The following is a 26,013-nucleotide window of genomic DNA, read 5'->3' as shown; positions in this document are numbered from 1 at the left end:
CTTTGAGTGGGACCTGAAAATTTGCATTTCTAACAATTTCCAGTTGATGCTGATGGTCCAGAGGACACCCCCTTGAGAGCCTATTCATTAGAACAATTAAACAGAAAATTATATTGTTGACAACTGTTTAAAGTTGAGGTATAGAAAAGACAATAAGATAAAGAGGACAGAGCCCTGGATTCTGATCCTCATCTGCCATTATCTGGGTGTGTTATAGTGCCAAGACAGCACTCATCTTTCTTACTAGGATGCTCTTATCTAAGATACATCAATCAAAAAAATAGTTACACCTGAAAGTAAAGAGTGTTTTATTCAGTGTGAAGTTTTTACAACTTGAAGCTCAGGAGGCAGCATCTCAGGTAGCCCTGAGAAACTGCTCCAAGGAGGCAGGGAAAGGAGTCAGGTTATACTGAAGTTTGTAACAAGGGGAGCAGGAAGTCTGAAAATCAAAGATTATCGTTAGTTAAGGAAAATCAGGTATCTCAAAGAATTTAGTACTCTTCTATGTACAGGAAGATGCAAGTGTCTGGGCTCGGTGAAATAATTTCCTTGACATGCATCTCAGCTATCTGGGACCAGCATCCTGTTTCTTGATTTCTCGCATCACGCCTGCCCCCAGCCTCTCAGTGCTTGCTGTCGGGGAGCAAGGGGCATCTGACAGTTACTGCATCGCAGGCACTGTTCTCCTTCTTTGGTGGGTGGGGGGGGGACCTCCAGGCTCAGAAATTCACATGTGGAGGCCTGAAATCGCCGATGACTGTGATATTCTTCTTTACTGACATGGTAGGAGTTATTCCATTTCACAGATATTAGCTTGGCTAACTCTCTCAAATATTGCCTTTTCAGTGAGGCCAACCGTGACACTTTATCTTGAATTGCAACTTTACCTCCACACCTGCATCCCGCTCATGTTTCTTTATTTTATAGCATTTGTCACACACACACACACAATTTTCTTATTTATCATCTCTATATTGTCTGTTTTCCATTGAGAATGTAGTTCCACAGAAACAGGGATTCTTGTCTGTTTAAACCACTGGTGTACTTATGCAAAAATAGTATCTGACATATAGTAAAGACTCGATAAATAAACATAGGAATGAATGCCTTTTAACATTTTATTTGCAAATTGGCCACTCATAACCCTAAAACAACTTCCAGAACTCCAATCTTCCTCCTTTCCCTCCAGCATTTACTTACAGTGAGCACATTTTGGTTCTGCATCAATTGTATTTTTCTCTTTTATATCTTTGCTATGTAATGCTGCAAATCTTTTCAGATTCCCTTCATGCATTCTAAATCTAATTCCATTTACATCACTTCTCTAATGTCTACTTATTCTATATCTTGCACCCATCCCACAGAGTCTTTAGTACAAATAGATTAAAGGAATTTTCTCTGAATTTTGCAACAAAAAATGGCAACATTAGTATCCATCCAATTCACAGCATCATTCCTAGACCTTAGTGATGCTTTCGATGAATGCAGTTTTGATGTCTTGTGCTTTAAATCATTAGTTCAGGATCAGAGTTTTCTATATTTCTACTCCCATAAGATTATATTTATGACCAATAACAATATTATCAGGTAGAGAAAACTAATCTATCCACATCAGTAAATCTCTGTTGCTATGGAAATAGCTCTAATTTCTTTTCCTTTTCTCCATTCTCTGAATGCACTTCTGTTTCCTGCTGTTATAGAAATCCTGGTAACTATAGTAACAGTTGCAGAAAGTTGATTTTCACATTGTTGCTTCTCTCCGATCTCTGCACACCAGGACACAGTCCTTAATTCAGCTAATTGACATGGATTATTATCTAGGAAATAATTAGGGTCAGATAACCTGTTCTAATATCAGTGTACAAATACTCCTCAAAGACTTCTGAGATGCCAGTTATCATGGGAAAATACCACTGCATCCATCTTTTTCTCACTCACACACACAGACAAGGAGGACAATGAAAAAGGAAGAGTGTGGATTCTTCTAATGGAAGGCTGCACCTCACTGCCTGGATCCATTGGTACATAGCAGAATGATTTGAGATCACAATTTCTACTCCAGACATACAATTCACCTCGAAGGAATTCAATGATTTTGACAAAATTTGGGATAGTCCAAAAGGACAAAATAATCATTTTCTCCAGAATGTTTTCATTAACTAAAAATCTTTTCGGATGAATTACATAATTCAAATGTTTGCTCTTGGAGTTAAACAAAAACTAAAATGAGCCCAACTGCTGCCATACTGATTGATTTCACTAGGATTTGATTACATGGTAGAAATTAGGTGAGGAGTAGACTATTGCCTCCCATATGAGTAAACAAGGATGTCACAGTCATCAGCCATTGTAGACCTCCAGTGTGAGCCAGTGAACCCCAGTGAATTCAGGGAGGGGCAAATATCTGCCATCGAGCAGGCATTAGACTACCGCCACTCCCTGTGGTGGGCCTCTAGGAACTCAGAATGTGAAAATAGGATACTGGCCCCAGAAAGCTGAGGTGCATATCAAAGGACCCCTTCATGGATCAGTGCTTTGTGTGGCAAAGGGGCTTGTGTAACTCAATGAGACTATGAGCCATGCTGTGTAGGGCCACCCAAGATGGATGTGTCATGGTGGAGAGTTTTGACAAAACATGATCCACCGGAGGAGGGAATGGCAAACCACTGGAGTATACTAGCCTTGAGAACCTCATGAACTGTATTTAAAGGCAAAAAGATAGGACCCTGAAAGATGAGCCCTCCAGGTTGGAAGGTATCCAGTATGCTACAGGGAAGGGCAGAGAAGAACTACTAATAGCTCCAGAAAGAAAGCAGCTGGGCCAAAGTGGAAATGACACTCAGTTGTGGATGTGTCTGGTGATGAAAGTTAAATCCAATGCTATAAAGAACAATATCACATAGGAACCTGGAATTTTAGGTCCATGAATCAAGGTAAATTGGATGTCACCCAGCAGGAGATGGCAAGAGTGAACATCAACATTCGAAATAAGTGAACTAAAATGGATGGGAATGGGTGAATTTAATTCTTCTACTACTGTGGGCAAGAATCCCATAGAAGAAACGAAGTGAAGTGAAGTGAAGTGAAGTGAAGTGAAGTGAAGTGAAGAAGTGAAGTGAAGAAGTGAAGTGAAGTGAAGTGAAGAAGTGAAGTCACTCAGCCGTGTCCGACTCTTTGAGACCCCATGGACTGTAGCCTACCAGGATCCTCAGTCCATGGGATTTTCCAGGCAAGAATACTGGAGTGGGTTGCCATTTCCTTCTCCAATAGAAGAAATAAGTAGCCCTCAAAATCAACAAAAGAGTCTGAAATGCAGTGCACCTTAAAAATGGTGCAACCTTAAAAAATGACAGAATGATCTTGGTTCCTTTCCAAGGCAAACCACTCAACATCACTGTAATCCAAGTCTATGCTTCAACCAACAGTGCTAAAGAAGCTCAGGTTGATCCATTCTATGGAGACCTAGAAGACCTTCTAGAACTAACACCAAAAGAAAAGATGTTCTATTAATCACAGAGGGCTGGAATGCAAAAGTAGGAAGTCAGGAGATATCTGGAGTAACAAACAAGTTAGGCCTTGGAGTACAAAGCAAAGCAGAGCAAAGGCTTACAGAATTCTGCCAAGAGAACGCACTGGCAATAGCAAACACCTTTTTTCAACAACACAAGAATGACTGTTACAAATGGTCATCACAAAATGGTCAATATGGAAACCAGATTGATTACATTCTTTGTTGCTGAAGATGGAGAAGCTGTATACAGAGAGCAAAAACAAAACGCAGAGCTGATTTTGGCTCAGATTATCAGCTACTCATAGCAAAATTCAGGCTTAAACTAAAGAAAGTAGGGAGAATCACTAGGCCAGTCAGGTATCACTTAAATCAAATCCCCTATGAATATGCAGTGGAGGTGACAACTAGATTCAAGGGACTAGATCTAGTAAACAGGGTGCCTGAAGACCTATGGACAGAGGTCTGTAATACTGTACAGGAGACAATGAACAAAATCATCCCAAAGGGAAAAAGAATGCAAGAAGGCAAGGTGGTTGTCTGATAAGGTATTACAAATAGCTGAGAAAGGAATAGCAGTGAAAAGCAAGGGAGAAAGGGAAAGGTACACCCAACTAAATGCAAAGTTCCAGAGAAAAGTCAGGAGAGACAAGAAGACCTTCTTCCATGAACAATGCAAAGAAATGGAGGAAAACAACAGAAAGGGTAAGACTAGAATTCTCTTCAAGAAAATTGGAAGTATCAAAGGTACATTTCATCCAAAGATGGACACAATAAAAGACAGAAATGGTAAAGACCTATTAGAAGCAGAAGAGATCCAGAAGAGATGGAAAGAATACATAGGAGAATTGGACAAAGAAGATCTTCATGACCTGGACAACCACAATGGTGTAGTCTCCCAGTCAGAGCCAGACATTCTAGAGTGTGAAGTCAAGTGGGCCTTAGGAAGCATGACTGCCAACAAAGATAGTGGAGGTAACGGAATTCCAGGAGAGCTATTTAAAATCCAAAAAGATGATGCTATTAAAGCGCTGCACTTAATAAGTCAGGAAATTTGGAAAACACAGTAGCAGCCCCAGGACTGAGAAAGGTCAATCCTCATGCCAATTCCCAGGAAGGGCGTACTAAAGAATGTTCAAACCACTGGACAATTGCACTCATCTCCCTCGCTAGTAAGGTTATGCTTAAAATCCGCCAAGCTCGGCTACAGCATTATGTGAACCATGGACTTTCAGATGTTCAAGCTGGGTTTGGAAAAGGCAGAGGAACCAAACGGACAACATTCACTGGATCGTTAAGAAAGCAAGGGAATTCCAGAAAAAATATACCCCTGTTTCACTGACTATGCTAAAGTCTTTGACTATGTGTGTTAGGGGAAACATGCTGACTGAAACCGCCCATTCTGGCCAGGCACTTTAGTCACATTTGCATAAGTTGTTTTATGACAGGATGTCCCGGTAAGGAACATGAAACTAATAAGCCACCACCAACCAAAGAGTTTGGGAAAAGTCAAAAGGAGACTCCATGAGTTCAACCGCCTCACAGAAGCCGTCTTGCTGGCATCCATCTTGGCTGAGCAACGCATGCTCCGCCAGGAAAGACTCTGAGCTAGGATGGCCAGCCAACCCAGCTACCAACCCATCACTACAAAACCCGAGACTGTGAGCCGCACGGCAGAGCAGTCCTCCTGGGTTCCCTCACCTGCAGCTCTCCGCCTGGGCGCCCCTTCCCAGGAAAATCTCTTGCTTTGTCAGCACGTCTGTCTCTTCGGACAATTCATTCCCCAGTGTTAGACAAGAGCCCACACTCCAGTGCTGAAAGGGGTCCCCCTTTCTATGACATGTGGATCAAAACAAACTGTGGGAAACTCTTAAAGAGATGGAATACCAGACCATCTTACCTGTCTCCTGAGAAACCTGTATGCAGGTCAAGAACAACAGTTAGAACCCTGTATGACTGAGGATTGAGGAAGGAGTACAACAAAGCTGTTTGCTGTCACCCTGTTTATGTAACTTGTACTCAAGGCATATCAATCTGATTTCAGTATTGGCCATCTGGTGATGTCCATGTGTAGAGTCTCCTCTTGTGTTGTTGGAAGAGGGTGTTTGCTTTGACCAGTATGTTCTCTTGGCAAAACTCTGTAAGCCTTTGCCCTGCTTCATTTTGTACTCCAAGGCCAAACTTGCCTATTACTACAGGTATCCCTTGACTTCCTACTTTTGCATTCCAGTCCCCTATGATGAAAGGACATCTTCTTTTGGTATTAGTTCTAAAAGGTCTTGTAGATCTTCATGGAACCATTCAACTTAAGTGTCTTCAGCATTATTGGTTGGGGCATAGACTTGGATTACGACGATATTAAATGGTTTGCCTTGGAAACGAACAGAGCTCATTCTGTCACTTTTAAAATTGCACCCAAATATTGCATTTCAGACTCTTCTGTTGACTATGATGGCTACTGCATTTCTTCTAAGGGATTCTTGCCCACAGTAGTAGATATAATGGTCATCTGAATTACATTCGCCCATTCCAGTCCATTTTAGTTCACTGATTCCTAAAATTTCGATGTTCACTCTTGCCATTTCCTGTTTGACCACTTCCAATTTACCTTGATTCATGGACCTAACATTCCAGACTCCTATGCAATATGCAATATTGTTCTTTACAGCATTGGACTTTACTTCCATCGCCAGTTGCATCCACAACTGGGCGTTGTTTTCACTTTGGCTCCGTTTCTTCATTCTTTCTGGAGTTATTTCTCCACTCTTCTCCAGTAGCATATTGGGCACCTAACAACCTGGGGAATTCATCTTTCAGTGTTATATCTTTTACTTTCCTGACAAAAGTCCATCTAGTCAAAGCTATGGTTTTTCAAGTAGTCATGTATGGATGTGAGAGTTGAATTATAAAGAAAGCTGAGTGCTGAAGAACTGATGCTTTTGAACTGTGGTGTTGGAGAAGACTCTTGAGAGTCCCTTGGGCTGCAAGGAGATCTAACCAGTCAATTCTAAAAGAAATCAGTCCTGAATATTCACTGGAAGGACTGATGCTGAAGCTGAAACTCCAATAGTTTGGCCATCTGATGCGAAGAACTGACTCATTGGAAAAGACCCTGATGCTGGGAAAGATTGAAGGCAGGAGGAGAAGGGGACAAAAGAGGATGAGATATTTGGATGGTATAAATCTGAGCAAGCTCTGGGAGTTGGTAATGGACAGGGAGCCTGGCATGCTGCAGTTCATGGGGTTGCAGAGTCGGATATTGACTAACTGAACTGAACAGAGCAAATCATGCAAAGAGCTAGGCTATATGAGTTACAAGCTGGAATCAAGATTGCTGGGAAAAATATCAAGAACCTGAGATGCACAGATGTGAAATGAAACTATATCTTGCCATATTAATGAAGAAGAAATGCCACAGCCATCACCAATTTCTCGTCTCCAAATATGAATGAGGGCTCCCAAAACTATGATCCAGAGGGGGCTGCCACGCACCATGGTGATTGCTGAGGAGCTGGAGGAATGCAAAAATCAAGGTGAGCAAGGAAACACGATTGGCCAAAGATAGCTGAAGTACCTATGAAAGGAATGAGTTCAGTGAGCCCAGAGGCTTGCAACTTCCCACACACAGAAGGCTGAATTCCTTGATACCTCATCTTTGATGGTCAGACTGCCGCTTCCCTTTGTTGCAAACTTTTATAGCCTGACTTCCACCCTGCCTCCTTGAAAACGCTTTCTCAGAGCTACTGAGACACTGTCTCCTGGGCTCAGAGTCCTAAACATTCCCACAAAATAAAATAACTCTCTACTTTAAGGTTCTGACTATATTTTTTGTCGAAAGTTTTGGTGACCAACACAAAGGGACACAGAGCAAATTTCTCTCCTCTGCTTGAACTCTATAAAAAACCAGAACTATGGTACCAGCAGAGACCCCCTTGTGCCATCTGCTTCCTCAGGAGTTCTGGATAGATTTAAGTAAGTCTTTCCTGGTCCTTGGATCTCCCATACTGATTGAGATCCTGAAATTTTTATTTCATGGGGCATAGCAGGTACCTGCTCCCTCTCAGTAAGGTCCTGGGTGGGGATGGGGAGTGGGAAGACACCGGGAAATACTCACCCAGGTTCTAGATACTGGGTAGGGCTCGGTTGGAAGATACCTACAGAATTCCCACCCAGTTGAAAGACACTGGGAGAGGGAGGGAGTCGGTTAAAGACACCCACGGCTCAGTTGAAACATACTGAGAAAATACCTATCAGTGCAAAGGCACAGGTGGGGGCAGGCTCCAATTTTAAACAGAAATACTCAGGGTTCCATTGAAAGACACCAAGGTGGCTCCGTTGTACAAAGGCATAGGAAGGAGCTCATACTTGCAAGGATGTAGTTAACTGGAGAAATTAAATCTCATCCTAAATATTGAGGGGGCTCTTTAATGCAGTTAAAAATTAAGAACTGACTCGGTAAAATCTTAAGCAAGGCTTCTAGGTGGAAGCTCAGATTTCTCTGTGTCTTTGAGAAGTAAATATCCTATTTGATCTTCTGTTGTTCTATTTTGTGGTTATTTTTGTGTGTGTATTTTTGTTCTATTTTGTGTTTATAGTTGTTCTATTGTATGTTTATTTATATTAGGCCTATAAGAGGTCTTTTTGCTTTCTTAATTGACGGCCAAATGATGGATCCTTTTAAAATTAAAGAAACTAACAAATTATTAAATCTAGAGTGCTTTCATTGTAAACAACTGTTTTGTTGGTTCCTGTAAAACAAAGTCAAATAAAGTCAAAAAGTCAAATGTAACAACCTTTTTGAAGGAGAAAAACCAATTTAGGAAGCGTCATTGAGGCCTTCTTCTCAATGGGCGTTATAGATGCTAATAAGAGAAATTAAGAATATTAACAAAAATCTTGGAAAAAAGTGAAAAAAGTTCTCGCTATTATTTCAGTGAGGTAAACATTTTTTTCTACTAAAAATGAAATTACCACAAATGAATTAAAAAAATTCTTTGGATGATTATTTAGAATGGGATAAACAAAATAGACATTGATGTGATTAAAACAAGCTTTGATACTACTACACTATCTAAAGTTAGCTTTCTTGGTGGCTCAGATTATAAGGAATCTACCTCCCAATGCAGGAGACCCAGGTTTGATCCTTGGGTTCCAAAAAATCCCCAAAGAGGGGAATGGCAATGCGTGTCAGATTTCTTGCCTGGAGAATTCCAAGGCAAAGGCCTGGCAGCGAGCCTGGAAGGCTACAGTCTGTGGGTTCACAGAGTCAGACACAACTGAGTGACTAACACTTCCACTTTCACCTATTAATGAGCCAAGAGGGACCCTCTACTGCCCCCCCCCAATTAAAAGTTAAACAAGTCTATTCTATTTACCCAAGTTTTAAGTATTATATTTTCAGTTCAGTTCAGTTGTTCAGTTATGTCTGACTCTTTGTGACCCCATGGACTGCAGCACACCAGGCTTCCCTGTCCATCACCAACTCCCAGGGCTTGCTCAAACTCATGTCCATCAAGTCAGTGATGCCATCCAACCATCTTATCCTGTGCCCTCCCCTTCTCCTCTTGCCTTCAATCTTTCCCAGCATCAGGGTCTTTCTAATCTTTCTTCCCATCAGGTGGCCAAAGCACTGGAGCTTCAACATCAGTCCTTCCAGTGAATATTCAGAACTGATTTTCTTTAGATCAACGGTTTAATCTCCTTGCAGTCCAAGGGACTGTCGAGAGTCTTCTCCAACACCACAGTTCCAAAGCATCAATTCTTTGGTGCTCAGCTTTCTTTATGGTCCAACTCTCACATCCATACATGATTTCTGGAAAAACCAAAGTGTTGACTCTACAGACCTTTGTCAGCAAAGTGATGTCTCTGCTTTTTAGTATGTTGTCTACGATTGCCATAGTTTTTTTTTCCAAGGAGCAACTCTCTTTTAACTTCATGGCTGCAGTCACCATCCACAGTAATTTTGGAGCCCCAGAAAATAAAACCTGCCACTATTTCTACTTTTTCCCCATCAATTTGCCATTAAGTGATGGAACCAGATGCCATGATCTTAGTTTTTGAATGTTGAGTTTTAAGCCAGGTTTTTAATTCTCCTCTTTCACCATCATCAAGAGGCCCTTTAGTTCCTCTTCACTTTCCGCCATTAGAGTGGCATCATCTGAATATCTGAGGTTGTTGATATTTCTCCCAGCAATCTTTATTCCAGCTTGTGATTCATCCAGCCTGGCATTTTGCATGATGTACTCTGCATATAAGTTAAATAAGCAGGAAGACAATAAATAGCTTTGACGTACTCCTTTTCAAATTTTGAACCAGTGTTGTTCCATGTCTGGATTTAACTGCTGTTTCTTGACCTGCATAAAGGATTTTTCCTGAGGTAGATAAGGTGGTCTAGTATTCTCATCTCTAAGTATTTTCCACAGTTGTTGTGATCCACACAGTCAAAGGTTTTAGTGTATTCAATGAAGCAGAAGTAGATGTTTTTCTGGAATTCTCTTGCTTTTTCCATGTTCCAACAGTTGTTGGCAATTTGATCTCTAGTTCCCCTGCTTTTCTAAATCCAGCTTGTGCATCTGGAAGTTCTTGGTTCACTTACTGTTGAAGCCTTCCTTGAAGGATTTTGAGCATTATTTTGCTAGTGTGTGAAATGAGTGCAACTGTGTGGTAGTTTGAACATTCTTTGACACTGCCCTTCTTTGGGATTGCATGAAAAGTGACCTTTTCCAGTCCTGTGGCCAATGCTGGGTTTTTGCCATATCGATTGCTGCCCTTTAACACCATCATCTTTTAAGATTTAAAATAGTTCAGCTGAAATTCCATCACTTTCACTAGCTTCATTTATAGTGATGCTTCCTTAGGACCACTTGACTTCACACTCTAGGATGTCTGGCTCTAGGTGAGTGATCACATTATCATGGTTATCTGGGTCATTAAGAGTCTTTTTTTGAATAGTTCTGTGTATTCCAGAGGTAGAATTAAAATACTTCATGTTGCTTGCAGAAAGAAATTACTTGAATTCTCAAATTCAAGAGATCTACTCAGTAAATAGTATACACTGCCTTATAGGAACCGTCTCTGTGTTCAGTTACTTGAACAAATCAAAAGCTGTTTATTGACAAACGGTGGGCAATCTAATCTATTAACCTTCATAAAAATTTTAGCTTCATGATTAAAAGTCAAACTATTTACCACAAAGTTCTTATAAACGCTATTTTAAAAGGTGGTTTTGCTAATTCAATTTTTTCATCTATTTGTCTTCTTTGGTGGTAGTATTTTTTAAAGCTTTGCATAGGGGAGAAATAAAACTTGTTTTTCCATCCTTTTAATAACTTTTTCCAATATACTCTTTTAGAATTTAGTTCATTCTATTCCTTTGTATCAATTTATCTATCAAAGTTTCTTAGTTTACAGAATGGTAAAATTCATCACTTTATTAAAAATATTACTTTAAAGAGAAACAAAAATAAAAGGAAGTTAAGATTCTCCTTGTATTTTTCATAGGCGGAAGTTTTCAGGGTTAAGATGCTTCTAAGTCAGTTCCCCTCCTTGGGCACATGCTCCACTTCTGTAAAACTAAGTGTTGAACAAGTCAATCTCGAAGATTAATTTCAGGCCTACCATTCTCATTCTCTAATTGATTATCCCAACATAATTATCTGTGATGTCAGGCTAACTCACTTTATTACTTTCAGTAGTAATGATATACAATACAGAATACAGCTGATGATGAATTTATCTTGATTTCCTGAAGGCAGCACAAATTCATTAACTTTTATTCCATTAAATACTGAATGAATTTTTCTTGAAGCATTGATGCAAAAACAAAAAATGCAATTACTAAATTGAAGAAAATATGAAATTTATTAAATTGAACTCATATCTAAAAGTGAAGTTTGAACTCCTGATTTATATTATAAGAGATCTGTTTGTTTACTTATTGGTCAAATTGATGTAATTTTTTTATCCATAATTTTACATCAAAGCTTTTATATTTTTTTGAAAATATAACTATTGGAGATATCAAAGAGTCTCCAAGGAGAATGACTGTGTAAAATGAAAGAAAAAAAAGCAATCTATGAATTACTTCATTTCCTCACTCAGTCCATATTCCCTCAGGCCATACTAAGAAAAATCTCTCTTATGTTTCTGTCTCACTTGTCCAACTCCTGCAAGATTTCCAGCTCTCTGCAAGATGCCCTCCCTCTGCCATCTCTTTCTTGGGTAAAGGAATCTTACAGGTAAAAACAGCAGGTACTGTCAGTCATTCTGTGACACCAGCTTTCTTTTCTTCCTCTCTCCTCCATTTGGTCAACACACTAACTACAGAGGCTTCCCTGAGTGCAGGAGAGAGCCACTGCACCTTTCTGAAGGATGCAGAAATGCAGCTGCTTTATTCCAGCAAACCAGAGAGATTTAGAGAGAATTATTCCTTAACAATGGATAAAATGAAACTTCAGAGAAAAAATAATTATCAGAAACAAAGAAAGATTTTATGCAATGATTTAAAAATGATCAATCCACCAAAATACAGTGATTCTTACATACAACAAACAAGAAAACTGCAAAATAATACACAACTGAAAGGGCTGGAAAAATAAGTAGAGAAAGTTGGGGACTTCACCACCCCACTCTCAAAAATTCATAATCTACAAGGCAGAAAAATGATGAAGATATAGAATAACTGAACAATAACATCAGTGAACAAGATGTAACTGGCATTTATAGGACACTCCTCCCAACAGCTTCAGAATACAATGTAGTTGAGTCCTGTTTCATGGAACCATTGATCATTTAGTTGCATATACATGCTTAGTTTTAGAATGACCACGAGGAACGATCCAATGGGAGGTAGCACAACAGCTATCAGGCCAGTAGCTACTTATCTATGGGAAAGATGAGAGGTGGACATTGGAGCGAGGATCAGCCTCCAAAGGAAGGACTCTCTCTTACATAAATAAATACTTGATCCACAGATTAAAACACATCACATCATTTTTGTTCTTTACCAAGGAAATTCTGTATTTCTTTACTTGATGTGGGGTTTCATATTTATGAGTTGTCACTTAGGAAGATATTTCCTAAAAGCACTTGAGCTCTCTGGACTCCTTGAATTATTAAAATTTGTTTTTTGTTTTTTCAAACACTGAAAATACAGACCGCACCATTTCTATCTGAAGTCATTTCTACAAGATTCTTCTAATTATCGAGAATGTTTAACTCCTAAAAACAGTTACCTTCTCTTCTATCACTGTTTTCACCTCACACTTAGTAGACTTAGAATTGTCTCCATCCCTAGCTCAAGGCATATCCTCAAGGAGCATGTCCCTGTAACAACCCTTGTCAGAAGACAATGAAGCTGTTTGGAGTTTTACAAATGAAAAGCAGTGAGACAAACTAGCCAGCAGCAGAGAAAGAAAATGGTCCAAACATCAGGAGCGTCTACAAGGCTGAAACATCACCAGTTTCATGCTCGAGAGGAATGACTATTTCATTTGATTTCCTATAATCAAGAGAAAGAATATTAGTACCCAACATATAAGAGATAGATGTTGCATGCACATCAGGTTGATTCAATGGAAGATTTTAGGAAATGCTTGACAAGTAAATGAAACTTTAATGCAAAGGTCATTTTGTTTGCAGTTTCCTTGACTTGATTTAGAACTTCTAATTTTGGATAAGATGGAACAGACTTAGAGATCTTATCTCCTTCTGTGTCTTCCCATGATGTGTGTGTGTATGTGTGTGTGTGTGTGTGTGTGTGTGTGTGTGTGTGTGTGCAGAGTCTGTGGCTCAGAGAAGAAGTCACAAGAGAAATAAAAAAATACATTCAAATGAATGAATGTGTGTGTGTGTGTGTGTGTGTGTGTGTGTGTGTACTCAGTCTTCTCTGACTTTTTGTGACCCTATGGACTACAGCCCATCAGGTTACTCCATAAATGGAATTTTCCAGGCAAGAATGCTGGAGTAGGATGCCATTTCCTACTTCCCTTCTTCTCCACCCCGGGAGCAAACCCATGTCTCCTGCACCTCTTGCATTGGTAGGTGGATTCTTTACCACTGCACCACCTGGGAAGCCCCATATATATATATACATGTATATACTTATGGGGCTTTCATGTATATATATATGTAGATTTGTAGGATGTGGCTTAAGCACTGCTGAAAAGGAAATTTATAGCACAAAGTGTTTACAATAAAAAAGAGGAAAGGTCCTCATACGATTATCTCAATAGATGCAGAAAAAAAGCCTTTCAAAGAATTTAGCACCAATTTATGGTAATAACTCTTTAAAAAATGGGCATAGAAGGAAATTACTTCGACACAGTAAAGGCCATATATGAAAAACCCACAGCAAACATTATTCTCAATGGTGAAAAACTGAAAACATTCTTTCTAAGATCAGAATAAAACAAGGGTGCCCACTCGCAACGCTATCATTCAACATTGTTTTGGAAGTCCTAGCTATGGCAATCAGAGAAGAAAAGAAAAAGGAATTCAGATCAGAAAAGAAGAAGTAAAGCTCTCACTGTTTGCAAATGACATGGTACTATATATGGAAAACCCTAAAGATGCTATCAGAAAATTACTAGAGCTAATCAGTGAATTTAGCAAAGTTGCAGGATACCAAACCAATACACAGAGATCACTCGCATTTTTATAAACTAATAATTAATGAAAAGTCAGAAAGAGAAATTAAGGAATCAATCCCATTCACCATTGCAACAAAAAGAATAAAATATCTAGGAATAAACCTACCTAAGGAGACAAAAGAACTGTATACAGAAAGTATAAGACGCTGATGAAAGAAATCAAAGATGACATAAACAAATGGATAGATATTCCATGCTCCTGGGTTGGAAGAATCAATATTGTGAACATGACTATGCTACCAAATGCAATCTACAGATTAAAGGCAATCCCTATAAAATTACTAATGACATTTTTCACAGAGCTAGAACAAATAATTCACAATTCATATGGAAACACAAAAGATACAATTAGCCAAAGCATCTTGAGAAAGAAGAATGGAGCCAGAGCAGTCAGCCTTCCTGACTTCAGACTATGTTACAAAGCTACAGTCATCAGGACAGTATGGTACAGGCACAAAACCGGAATACAGACCAACGGAACAAGACAGAAAGCCCAGAAATAAATCCCTGCACCTATCGGTGCCTTACTTTTGACAAGGAGACAGGAACATACAATGTGGCAAAGATAGCCTCTTCAATAAGAGGCGCTGGGAAAACTGGACAGCTACAGGTGAAAGAATGAAATTAGAACATTCCTAATACCATACACAAAGATAAACTGAAAACGGGTTAAAGATGTATATGTAAGACCAGAAACTATAAATCTATTAGATGAAAACGTAGGCAGAATACTCTATGACATAAATTACAGCAAGATCCTCCATGACCCACCTCCTAGATTAATGGAAATAAAAACAGAAATAAACAAGTGGGACCTAATTAAACTTACAAAATTTTGCACAGCAAAGGAAACTATAAACAAGGTGAAAAGACAGCCCTTGGAATGGGAGAAAATAATAGCAAATGAAACAACTGACAAAAGATTAATTTCCAAAATATACAAGCAGCTCATACAACTCAATAGCAGAAAAACAAACAACCCAATAAAAAAATAGGCAAAAGACCTAAATAGACATTTCTCCAAAGAAGGCGTACAGATGGCTAACAAACACATGAAATGATGCTCAACATCATTCATTATTAGAGAAATGCAAATCAAAGCTACAATGAGATACCACTTCACACCAGTCAAAATGGCCATCATCAAAAAGTCTACACACAATAAATGCTGGAGAGGGTGTAGAGAAAAGGGAATCTTCTTTCATTGTTGGTGGGAATTAAATTTATACAGCCACTATGGAAGACAGTATGGAGATTCCTTAAAAAAAAACAACTAGAAATAAAACCACTATATGATCCAGCCAACCAACTACTAGGCATATACCCTTAGGAAACCAAAATTGAAAAAGACACATGTACCCCAATGTTCATTGTAGTATTATTTACAATAGCTAGAACACAGAAACAACCTAGATGGCCATTGACAAATGAATGGATAAAGAATCTGTGGCATATATATATATATGTGTGTGTGTGTGTGTGTGTGTGTGTGTGTGTGTGTATACACAATGGAATATTACTCAGCCATAAAGGAACACATTTAAGTCAGTTCTAATGAGGTGGATGAACCTAGAGCCTATTATACAGAGTGAAGTAAGTCAGAAAGAGAAAAATAAATATTGTATACTAACACATATATATGGAATCTAGAAAAATGGTACTGATGAAATTATTTACAGGGTAGCAATGGAAACACAGACATAGAGAACAGACTTAGAACTGTACACACGTGTTCAACAACTTAAATAAAATGGACCATTTCCTCAAAAAGCACAAAATACCAAAAATAAACTAACATTAAATAGATGATGTATATAGCCTTACAACTATTAAAGGAATTAAATTTATGGTTTAAAGATTCATAAGGGAAAAATATCTCTAAGTCTATGTGGCTGCAGTGGGAAATTTTACCAAATATTCCAAGAATTAAGATTAATGCTACCCAATCTCTTCCAGATGACAGAAGAGTGTAGAATGCTTCCCAAGTCATGCATTACCTAATACCAAAACCAGACAGTACAAAAAAAGAAAAAAATAGAAATATCCTTCATGATCATAAATACAATAATCCTTAGCAAAATACTAGCAAATCAAATTCAGCAACATATAAAAATAATTACACACCACAACCAGGAAAATTTTATTTCAGAAATGCAGTGTAAACTAAAAGCACACTGCAATTTATAATCACTAATAATGAAGTGCATAGGTACAAATATAAAATCTACACAGCACTTGTACATTTAAAACTGCAACACTGATTAAAGAAATCAAAACTCCAAATAAAAGGAAGCCACACTGCATTCATGAATTAAAGTTTCAGTATTTTCAGACACCAATTCTCTTCACATTGATTTATAAGTTAATATAATATTTATCAAAATCCTACAGGTATAGAAAAGTTTATTCTAAATGTATGTGCATGCATGCTAAGTAGCTTCAGTCATGTCTAACTCTATGCAACCCTATGGACTGCAGCCTGCAAGGCTTTTCTGTCCACGGGATTCTCTAGGAAAGAGTACTGGAGTGGGTTGCCACTTCTTCTAGGAGATCTTCCCAACTTAGGAATCAAACCCCTTACATCTACCTGCACTGGCAGGCAGGTTAAAAAGCGTCACCTGGGAAGCCCCTTCTAAATTTATATGGAAAGGCAAATAAATAAGAACAGTTAAAGCATTTTTAAAATTGAAGAATAACTGAAGAAATTATTTTACCTGATTTAAAGACTTACTATATACCTACAGTACTGAAGACAAAGTAGTACTGGCAGAAGAACAGAAATACAGATCAAGAGAAGAGAATAGAGAAGCTACACATAAACCCCCAAATGTATGACCAATTGAATTTGTACAAAAATGCAAAGACAATTCATTTGAGAAAAGGTAACTTTTCAGTTCATGGTGCTGGAGAAAAGGATATCCCTGGGGGGGGGGGGAATGAGCTTAAAGCAAAATCTCAGACTGTATACAAAAATTAATTAGAAACTGATCATGAATTTAAAAGCAAAATATAAAGCTATGAAACAGAAGAAAACATAAGAATCTTCAAAACCTAAAGCAAGATAAGGAGTCTTATAGATTCATAAAATTAAAAAAATAAATTACCAAAATTTAAAACATTTTAGGAAACTAGAACGATGATCTATAGACTTAGAGAAAGAAAAAATATTTGTAAGCTATATATCTGACAAAAGATTCCTATCTGAATATATGAAGAAGTATCAAACAAGAATACAGAACAATCTTAACTAGAAACTAGGCAAAAGATACTAACAGACATTTGACTACAGAGGAGATATAGATGGCAAATAAGTACATGAAAAGATGTACAACATCATTAACCACTAGGCAAAGGCAAATTAAGGCCATGATGAGGTATCAATACCCTAATAAAATAGCTAAATTTTAGTTTTAAAGTAACAACATGAAGGCTGCAGTCGAGGCAGAGAAACTAGATTTCTTATACACTGATAATGGGAATGTAAAATGGTACAACTACTCTGGGAAATAGTTTGGTGGTTTTGTTAAAAAAATTTTTTTTTAAACTAAATATACCCTTACTGTATTATGCGCAAATAGCAACCCTGGCCTTTTCTCTGAGAGGAATGAAAATTTAGGCTCACATTAAAATCTGAACCAAAAAAAAAAAAAAAAATGATCACACTAGCTTTCTTTCTTATATTAAAAAACTGGAAATAATCCAAATATCCTTCAATGAGTGACTGATTTAACAAACTGTGGTACATTCATACAATGAAATACTAGTCAGGAATAAAAAGAAACAAACTATTGATGAAGTTGGATCAGTCTCAAGAGAATTATGCTAAGTGAAAAAAAGAAAGTCAGCAAAGATTGCATTTTTACATTTTGTAGGATTCAGTGCATAAAACATTCTTGGAGAATAGATTAGTGGTTTCCAGAAGTTATAGATGGGTAGGGGATGTGTGTGCCTACCAAGGAAGAATGGAGGACATGTCCTCCTGAGATTTTCCCCAGATGGGAACAGTCCTCTGTCTCCCCTGTGGTAGCAATTATAGGCACCTACACATTTAACAAAAGTGTATGGAGCCATAAAAAGGCACACAAATGAGTGAGTGTCAAAGTAGTGAAATCTGTGCAGTCTGTGGACTGCACCAATGTCAGTGTTTTTTCTGTTGTCATACAGTTCTGTAAGACATAAACTCTTGGGGAAACAGGGTAAAGGGTACTTAATTCTTTCTGTACAATTTTTGTGATTTCTTCTTAATTTATCCTAATCTCAAATAAAAAGTTAAAAAATTAAAATAATGGCTCCAGTGACTTTAAATTTCTTCTTTTTACTGTTTAACAGTAGTAAATTTAGATTTCAATTATACAGATTATAGTAGTTAAGATGAAATTCTTTCATAATCTTTATTACTAGTGTTGTAAAGCAAAAATGAGGGGGAAAAGCAGAGAAAAGGGCTAAATGCAATAGAGAAACCAAATCAAGTTACTAATATATGATTATATGAGTTTCTATGTACCTAAACAATGAAAGTCAAGGAATACTTTTGTACTGATCCCTCTAATTATGCTATCAATCTCCTCTAGTTAGGCACCTGGACTGATTCTCGGAAATCAGGAATTTATGGTGACTAATTTTAATCTCTGTCTCAATAATTATATAGTATGAACTAGTACATACTCAGATATCCATACTCTGTAATATTGCATGGTGAATAGAAAAAAAATTAAAACGATGCATAATGTGGATAAGTATAAGAAGGCTTTAAAACAATAGGTAGCCAGCCATTCATCATACTTTCCATAACCAACTCATAGACATCCTCTTCTGTAAGCATTTCCTTTACTATGCTTCCTCAGAGAACTGTCTTTATGGACTTCACCACAAAAAAAAAAAAGAAAAAAGAAAAGAAAGAAAAGAAAAGAAAATACAGTGCATTTTTGCTTTCTTGCTAGTGTGAACCTGGACCCTCTATCTCCCCCAACAAGAGAAGTCAGCTCCTTCCCTGGGACAGATAGTGACCTAAGCCCTTGGCCTCAAGAGTTTTGCCTCACCCTGGCTTTCCTTTCTTGAGCGTCTTACTAGTTGCCAAAACCTGACTTTCTCCTCCCTTCTCTTTTATGTAAACAAAGTGCAAACTTTTCCCAGATAGCCAGTCAAACAAACTTTTGTTTCTATTTTAGCTAGGGGGGAAATGGTATAGGAAATGTAAGTACAATCCCAGTAAAACATGTAATTCTAATAACATGGAATGACAGCTGCAGGGTGATATATAAAATATGTGTCTCCTGATCTGAGTTCAGAGCCTGCTTCATCTTTGCTTTGTCAAAGAGTTTTCTGTTTTTTTTTTTTTTTTAAATACTTTAACGCATTTTGTGGAACAGGCAATTCCTGTTCTGAGATGCTATAATCAACATGGCAATGCAGGCCTGCATCAAGTCATTCTTGCACCCTTTAATCAACTCTGCATCATACTGCATAACAAAATTCCTAAAACAAAACTCATCATTTCTATACTCAGGTCTCCTGGTAATTAAGCCCAGGCTTATTTTTTAATAGTTTAAAATTATAATGTAATTCATTGAAATCTGACCATGCATGAAGTCCTGTGCCAGGCACTTAGCAACATCTCATTTAATTCATATCATACCGACTCTGAAAGACTGAATATACAGATGTACAATGACTAGACCACATACGACAATGGAATTTTTTTTATCACAACTTCTGAAGCCAATAACCCAGGGATCTAAACCATAATCTCTTGCAACCATCAGCTAAGAATGGTCGGGACTTGATGGATGATTGACAGCTTTCCTAAATTTCACTCCCACTTCAAACTAAGGGCCAACCAGAGAAGGTCAAATATGCACTCTTAACCAATCACATAAGATGCTCCAACTTCCATGTGTAAACAACCTCCAATCATAGTACACCTGGAGCCCTCCCTTTCTCCTACTATAAAGCTTTCACATTCTTCTGCCTGCTTTTGAGTCTCTGCCAAATATAAGTAATGCTAGCTGACTCCCTTGATATAGTAAGCTCTGAATAAATAGCCTCTGAGTGCTCCTATTTGTTTCCACAAGTCCTAAAATCCAGCAAGATCATCTGCATGATTTGCAAATGTAAAGAGTGTGACCTAGGGTGAACAAAAATTTGATTATTAGTATACTAGTTTAAAGTTATCACTCAGTATCAGACCTCTTATTTCCTCTGTCATCTCTGTGCTCACATTTATCTGCTTTTATTATTAAAGGATACCTTGAGCTTCTTTATCAGCCCCGAAATCACAGAAATTAGTGGCTAAAAACTGCACTTCTATTGACAACCTAATTTAAAATTTCAGGGTTTTTCTACTTGTCATAATAAAAGTGATACCACTACTTGGACATACAATGAGGACAATTGATGTTTTGCCTGGTAGAGCCAGTTAGAAGGTACATTTTCTTTTATGTTTCAACAGGCAGGGGAGGAATAATAAGCACTGAGAATTTTTAGATAGCACTATCACAGTGGAAACAGACTTGGCTGTTCTAGGTGGTGTAGCATGGAGGCAGATATCCCAACAGGGGGAATGGGCTTTCTTGACTATTGATCATAAAACACAATTTCCTCAGTGCAATTCATAAAGGTCCTCTGATTTAATAGGACCAATTATAAAGCTTCATCTCAACACATTGCTTAAGATACTAAAAATATTAAAAAATCTTATTATTTTAGGATTCTTAAAATAATACAAAGGTCCTTATAGTCAAAGCTATGATTTTCCCAGTATTCATGTATGGATGCGAGAGTTGAACCATAAATAAGGCTGAGGGCCAAAGAATTGATGCTTTTGAACTGTGGTATTGGAGAAGACTCTTGAGTCCCTTGGACAGCAAGGAGATCAAACCAATCAATCCTAAAGGAAATCAAACCTGAATATTTATTGGAAGGACAGATGCTGAAGCTCTAGTTCCTTGGCCACCTGATGAGAATAGTCGACTCATTGGAAAAGACCCTGATGCTGGGAAAGATTGAGGGGAAGAGGAGAAGGGGGCAACAGAGGATGAGATGGGTGGATGGTATCACTAACTCAATGGATATGAATTTGAGCAAACTCCAGAGGACAGTGAAGGACAGAGAAGCCTGGTGTGCTGCAGTCCATGGGTCACAAAGAGTTGGCCACAACTATGTGACTGAACAACAACAACTCGATCCTCTTTCTCTTGTTAAACTTCAATTCATAATACTAGGCATTTCTATGATTTTTACTTCACACCGACCATAAATATTAAATAATTCAAGGACTTGTGGGCAAGAACAATATATTGATAAAAGGATGAGGCCTTGAAGACTAATTTATTCTTTAACAAAAATGCCTCCTGATAAATAGCTGTGTTGTTTTAAGTAGGATGGCTTGTAAAAGAAAAGTACTATGCATATTTAAGATTCATGTTTTAGAAAGAAAAATGGTAAGAAGAAAGAAGAAAAATGAAGGTAGAAGGAAGAATGGTAAGTAAGATGAGGATGGAAATGGTCCCCTGGGAGAGTAGGTGAGTATTTTTTTGTGTAGCTAACCAGAATGACAAGTAGATATACCATGTAAAGCAAATGAATTCCCACTTCAGAGGATTATTGTGTCCTTGATCTTATATACAGTGGGGGCTCTGTCCTCCCAGAGAGTTTATGTCTCTTTCAGCAAGCAGCGCTTCTCTGAGGCATCCTCTGAAATAATTTATATGAAATGTTAACAGAGGTTCTATGAAAATGGTGTGATAATAAATTTATGTTGCAATTCTGCTGAGATTCAAAAGGAACTTTATCAAAGGCTCGGAGAATTCCTGAGATTACAAAGCAAATAAAAAGTTTAACCTTGTTTCTTTTAGTGTTTGACAAATATTTCCACAGGCAAACTTTTCTCATCAGCCACAAGTTTAATCCAGATCTTCTATACTTGATGCCAATCTGTGATGTGTGGAACTACAGGACTAGAAGCAGTAGGTAGACACCAAAGTGACCCCCATTGAGTCTTGATTTTGTTTATTCACAGCCTTTTGTAGTTCCTTTCTGTATTCTATCAGAGCTGGCCTGTGTGACCAACTGAATATGGCAGAAGTGCTGTATTTACTACAAAGGGCTGTGGCTCTCATCTTGGACTGCTCTTTCTTGGGACTCTTGCCCTGGGGCAAGCCGGCTGCCATGTTGGGAAGAAGGTCCCGGAGCCTATGAAGGGTCCATTCTGTGAGGAGCTGAGGCCTCATTTCAACAGTCCCATGAGTGACCTTGGAAGATGATCCTCCGTCAGAGGGGCCTTCAGAAGACTGCTTGGCTGCAACTTCTGGAGATACCTTGAGCCAGAATAAGCAAGCTCAGCCCCTCATGGACTCTTGATCCTTAGAAGTGGTGAGATATTAAATGTTTGGGGTCTTTTAAGTTGCTAAGTTTGGGGGCAATTTGTTGTGCAGCAATAGGTAATTTTATAACTAAGAAACTCTGGGGAATGTAACATTTTGGGTTTTACCATAGCAGCACCCCCATTTATTCAATCAAACACATGAATTATACTAATATTACTTTGCCAACAAAGGTCCGTTTAGTCAAAGCTATGGTTTTTCCAGTAGTCATGTATGGATGTTAGAGTTGGACCATAAAGAAACCTGAGCACTGAAGAATTGATTCTTTTGGACTGCACTGTTGGAGAAGACTTGAGAGTCCCTTGGACTGCAAGGAGATCCAACCAGTCAATCCTAAAGGAAAGCAGTCTTGAATATTCATTAGAAGGACTGATGCTGAAGCTAAAGCTCCAATTCTTCGGCCCCCTGATGTGAAGAACTGACTTATTAGAAAAGACTCTGATTCTGGGAAAGATTGAAGGCAGGAGGAGAAGGGGACGACATAGGATGAGATGGTTGGATGGCATCACTGACTCAATGGACATGAGTTTTAGCAAGCTCTGGGAGTTGTGATGGACATGGAAGTCTGGTATGCTGCAGTCCATGGGGTCACAAAGAGTCAGACACGACTGAGCGACTGAACTGAACTGAACTCAATATTATGAACTGGACACAGTCCCTTCTTCTACCTTGAATATTCAACTGTCCGTTGTTTGTCCTTTAGACTCTCTCATGTCTACAGTAACTTTACTTGAAGCTGGTCCCCCACTGACAGCACTTCCCAGTATCCTGTGCAACACACTGTGGAAGCGTATTGACTTCTCACCAATGGACTGTAAACAGCTCATGCAACTTCTGTGTCTAGGACCATTAGCTCCCTCCTCTACGATCCCTTTTTTCTTGCTACCACCTGAAATGTAAATAGACAGCGGCCTATCTCTAACCATGTAAGACATGATCTCAGCCATGGATGTGATGAATCCATGGAAGGAACCTGAGTCCCTGAGTGATGACACAGGGTCACACCATTGACCTGATGGCTCCAGACAGGCATTACATGAAGGGGGAATAAAAATAAACTTTCATTTTTTTTAAAACTCTTGACTTCTACTTTTCTTTGTTATGGTAGTGTAAACTGGACCTTATTCATGCAATTGATAACAACAAAGAATAGTGTATTAATTACATAGTTGACAGAAAACATTCATGTGTGTGCTAAGTGGCTTCAGTTGTGTTCAACTCTTTGCAACCCTAAGAACTACAGCCTTTCAGGCTCCTCTGACCATAGTTACTCCAAAAAAAAAGAGAAAAGAAGTATTGATTAAGTATCAAGCAACAACCAAAATAATTCTATTTTGGGGTTTAGGAGACACATTCCTCTTCCTCTTACCTCTACTCTCTTACTGAGAGGGTAACAGGTAGGAAGGCCAGAGGTCCCCCAGCAGCAGGGAGAAATAAACTGCAAGTGGTAGACTTTTTTTCCCCTTCTCTCAGTTCAGTTCAGTTCAGTTCAGTCACTCAGTCGTGTCCGACTCTCTGCAACTCCATGGACTGCAGCATGCCAGGCCTCCCTGTCCATCACCAACTCCCGGAGTTTACTCAAACTCATGTCCATTGAGACAGTGATACCATCCTACCATCTCATCCTCTGTCGTCCCCTTCTCCTCCTGCCTTCAATCTTTCCCAGCATTAGGGTCTTTTCAAATCAGTCAGTTCTTAGCCTCAGGTGACCAAAGTATTGGAGTTTCAGCTTCAACATCAGTCCTTCCAATGAACTCCCAGGACTGATCTCCTTTAGGATGGACTGGTTGGATCTCCTTGCAGTCCAAGGGACTCTCAAGAGTCTTCTCCAACACCACAGTTCAAAAGTATCAATTCTTCTGTGCTCAACTTTTTTACAGTCCAACTTTAACATCCATACAAGACCACTGGAAAAACCATAGCCTTGACTGGATGGACTTTTGTTGGCAAAGTGATGTGTCTGTTTTTAATACGTTGTCTAAGTTGGTCATAGCTTTTCTTCCAAGGAGCAAGCATCTTTTAATTTCATGGCTGAAGTCAGCATCTGCAGTGATTTTGGAGCCCCCTTCCCAAAAAAAGTCTGTCACTGTTTCCACTGTTTCCCCATCTATTTAACATGAAATGATGGGACCCGATGTCATGATCTTAGTTTTCTGAATGTTGAGCTTTAAGCCAACTTTTTCACTCTCCTCTTTCACTTTCATCAAGAGGACCTTTAGTTTCTCTTCACTTTCTGCCATAAGAGTGGTGTTATCTGTATATCTGAGGTTATTGATATTTCTCCTGGCAATCTTGATTCCAGCTTGTGCTTCATCCAGCCCAGCATTTCTCATGATGTACTCTGCATGTAAGTTAAATAAGCAGGGTGACAACAATAAGTCTGTTGTTCCATGTCCAGTTCTAAGTGTTGCTTCCTGACCTGCATACAGATTTTTCAAGAGGCAGGTCAGGTGGTCTGGTATTCCCATCTCTTTATGAATTTTTCACTGTTTGTGGTGATCCACACCATCAAAGGCTTTGGCATAGAATAAAGCAGAAGTAGATGTTTTTCTGGAACTCTCTTGCTTTTTCGATAATTCAGTGAATGTTGGCAATTTGATCTCTGGTTCCTCTGCCTTTTCTAAAACTAGCTTGAACATCTGGAAGTTCATGGTTCATGTACTGTTGAAGCCTGTCTTGGAGAATTTTGAGCATTACTTTACTAGCGTGTGAGATGAGTGCAATTGTGCAGTAGTTTGAGCATTCTTTGGGATTGCCTTTCTTAGGGATTGGAATGAAAACTGACCTTTTCCAATCCTGTGGCCACTGCTGTTTTTTCCAAATTTGCTGACATATTGACTACAGCCCTTTCACAGCATCATCTTTTAGGATTTGAAATAGCTCAGCTGGAATTCCATCACCTCCACTAGCTTTGTTCTTAGTGAGGCTTCCTAAGGCCTACTGGACTTTGAATTCCAGGATGTCTGGCTCTAGGTGACTGGTCATACCATCATGATTATCCTTCTCTACACAAAATTTAAAAAGATCTCTTTTAATTCTGTGTTGACAACACCTGGTTCTGCCTTGAGCTAGCCAATGTGTTTTTCTTATGGAAATGTTTTTCTTAAGCTAAGTTATGAAACTATGTATTTGCTTTGGAATCTGCCTTTCTTCAAAATGGTTCTACCTAAGACTAACTTTTCTTCTTTTCTCAAACCTTGGGCTGATAAAGGCTCAACAAACCAATTTTTATGGCCAGGGGTGACGCATCTCATGCCACTCCACCTCAAAAATGCATGCTGTGGGAGAGGGGCCTGGTGTAACTCCTTCAGCCTTGAGGTGTGTCTCTTATCTGGTTAATAGCTTGCTAACAGACATAAAACACCTTGCTAAAAACTAGCAAGGGGGCATTCTTTCTGTCTCTTTCTGATGTCTTTGTCAGAAGCTTTCTCTATATCTCTTATAATTTAATGAAATTCTTGAAATTCTGTTACAC

At 38.6% G+C, this 26,013-nt stretch overlaps 1 protein-coding gene across 1 annotated transcript in view; it reads right to left on the bottom strand.

Annotated features, from left to right (window-relative positions):
- GABRG3 (gamma-aminobutyric acid type A receptor subunit gamma3) overlaps nt 1-26,013 on the bottom strand; it is an 833,077-nt gene that overhangs the window by 320,692 nt on the left and 486,372 nt on the right. The window lies entirely within an intron of this gene.

This window comes from Odocoileus virginianus, chromosome 16 (genome assembly GCF_023699985.2).
Source record: "Odocoileus virginianus isolate 20LAN1187 ecotype Illinois chromosome 16, Ovbor_1.2, whole genome shotgun sequence".
NCBI lineage: Eukaryota > Metazoa > Chordata > Mammalia > Artiodactyla > Cervidae > Odocoileus > Odocoileus virginianus.
The sequence above is the reverse complement of the archived record's forward strand: the minus strand, read 5'-3'. Positions and strand labels throughout refer to the sequence as shown.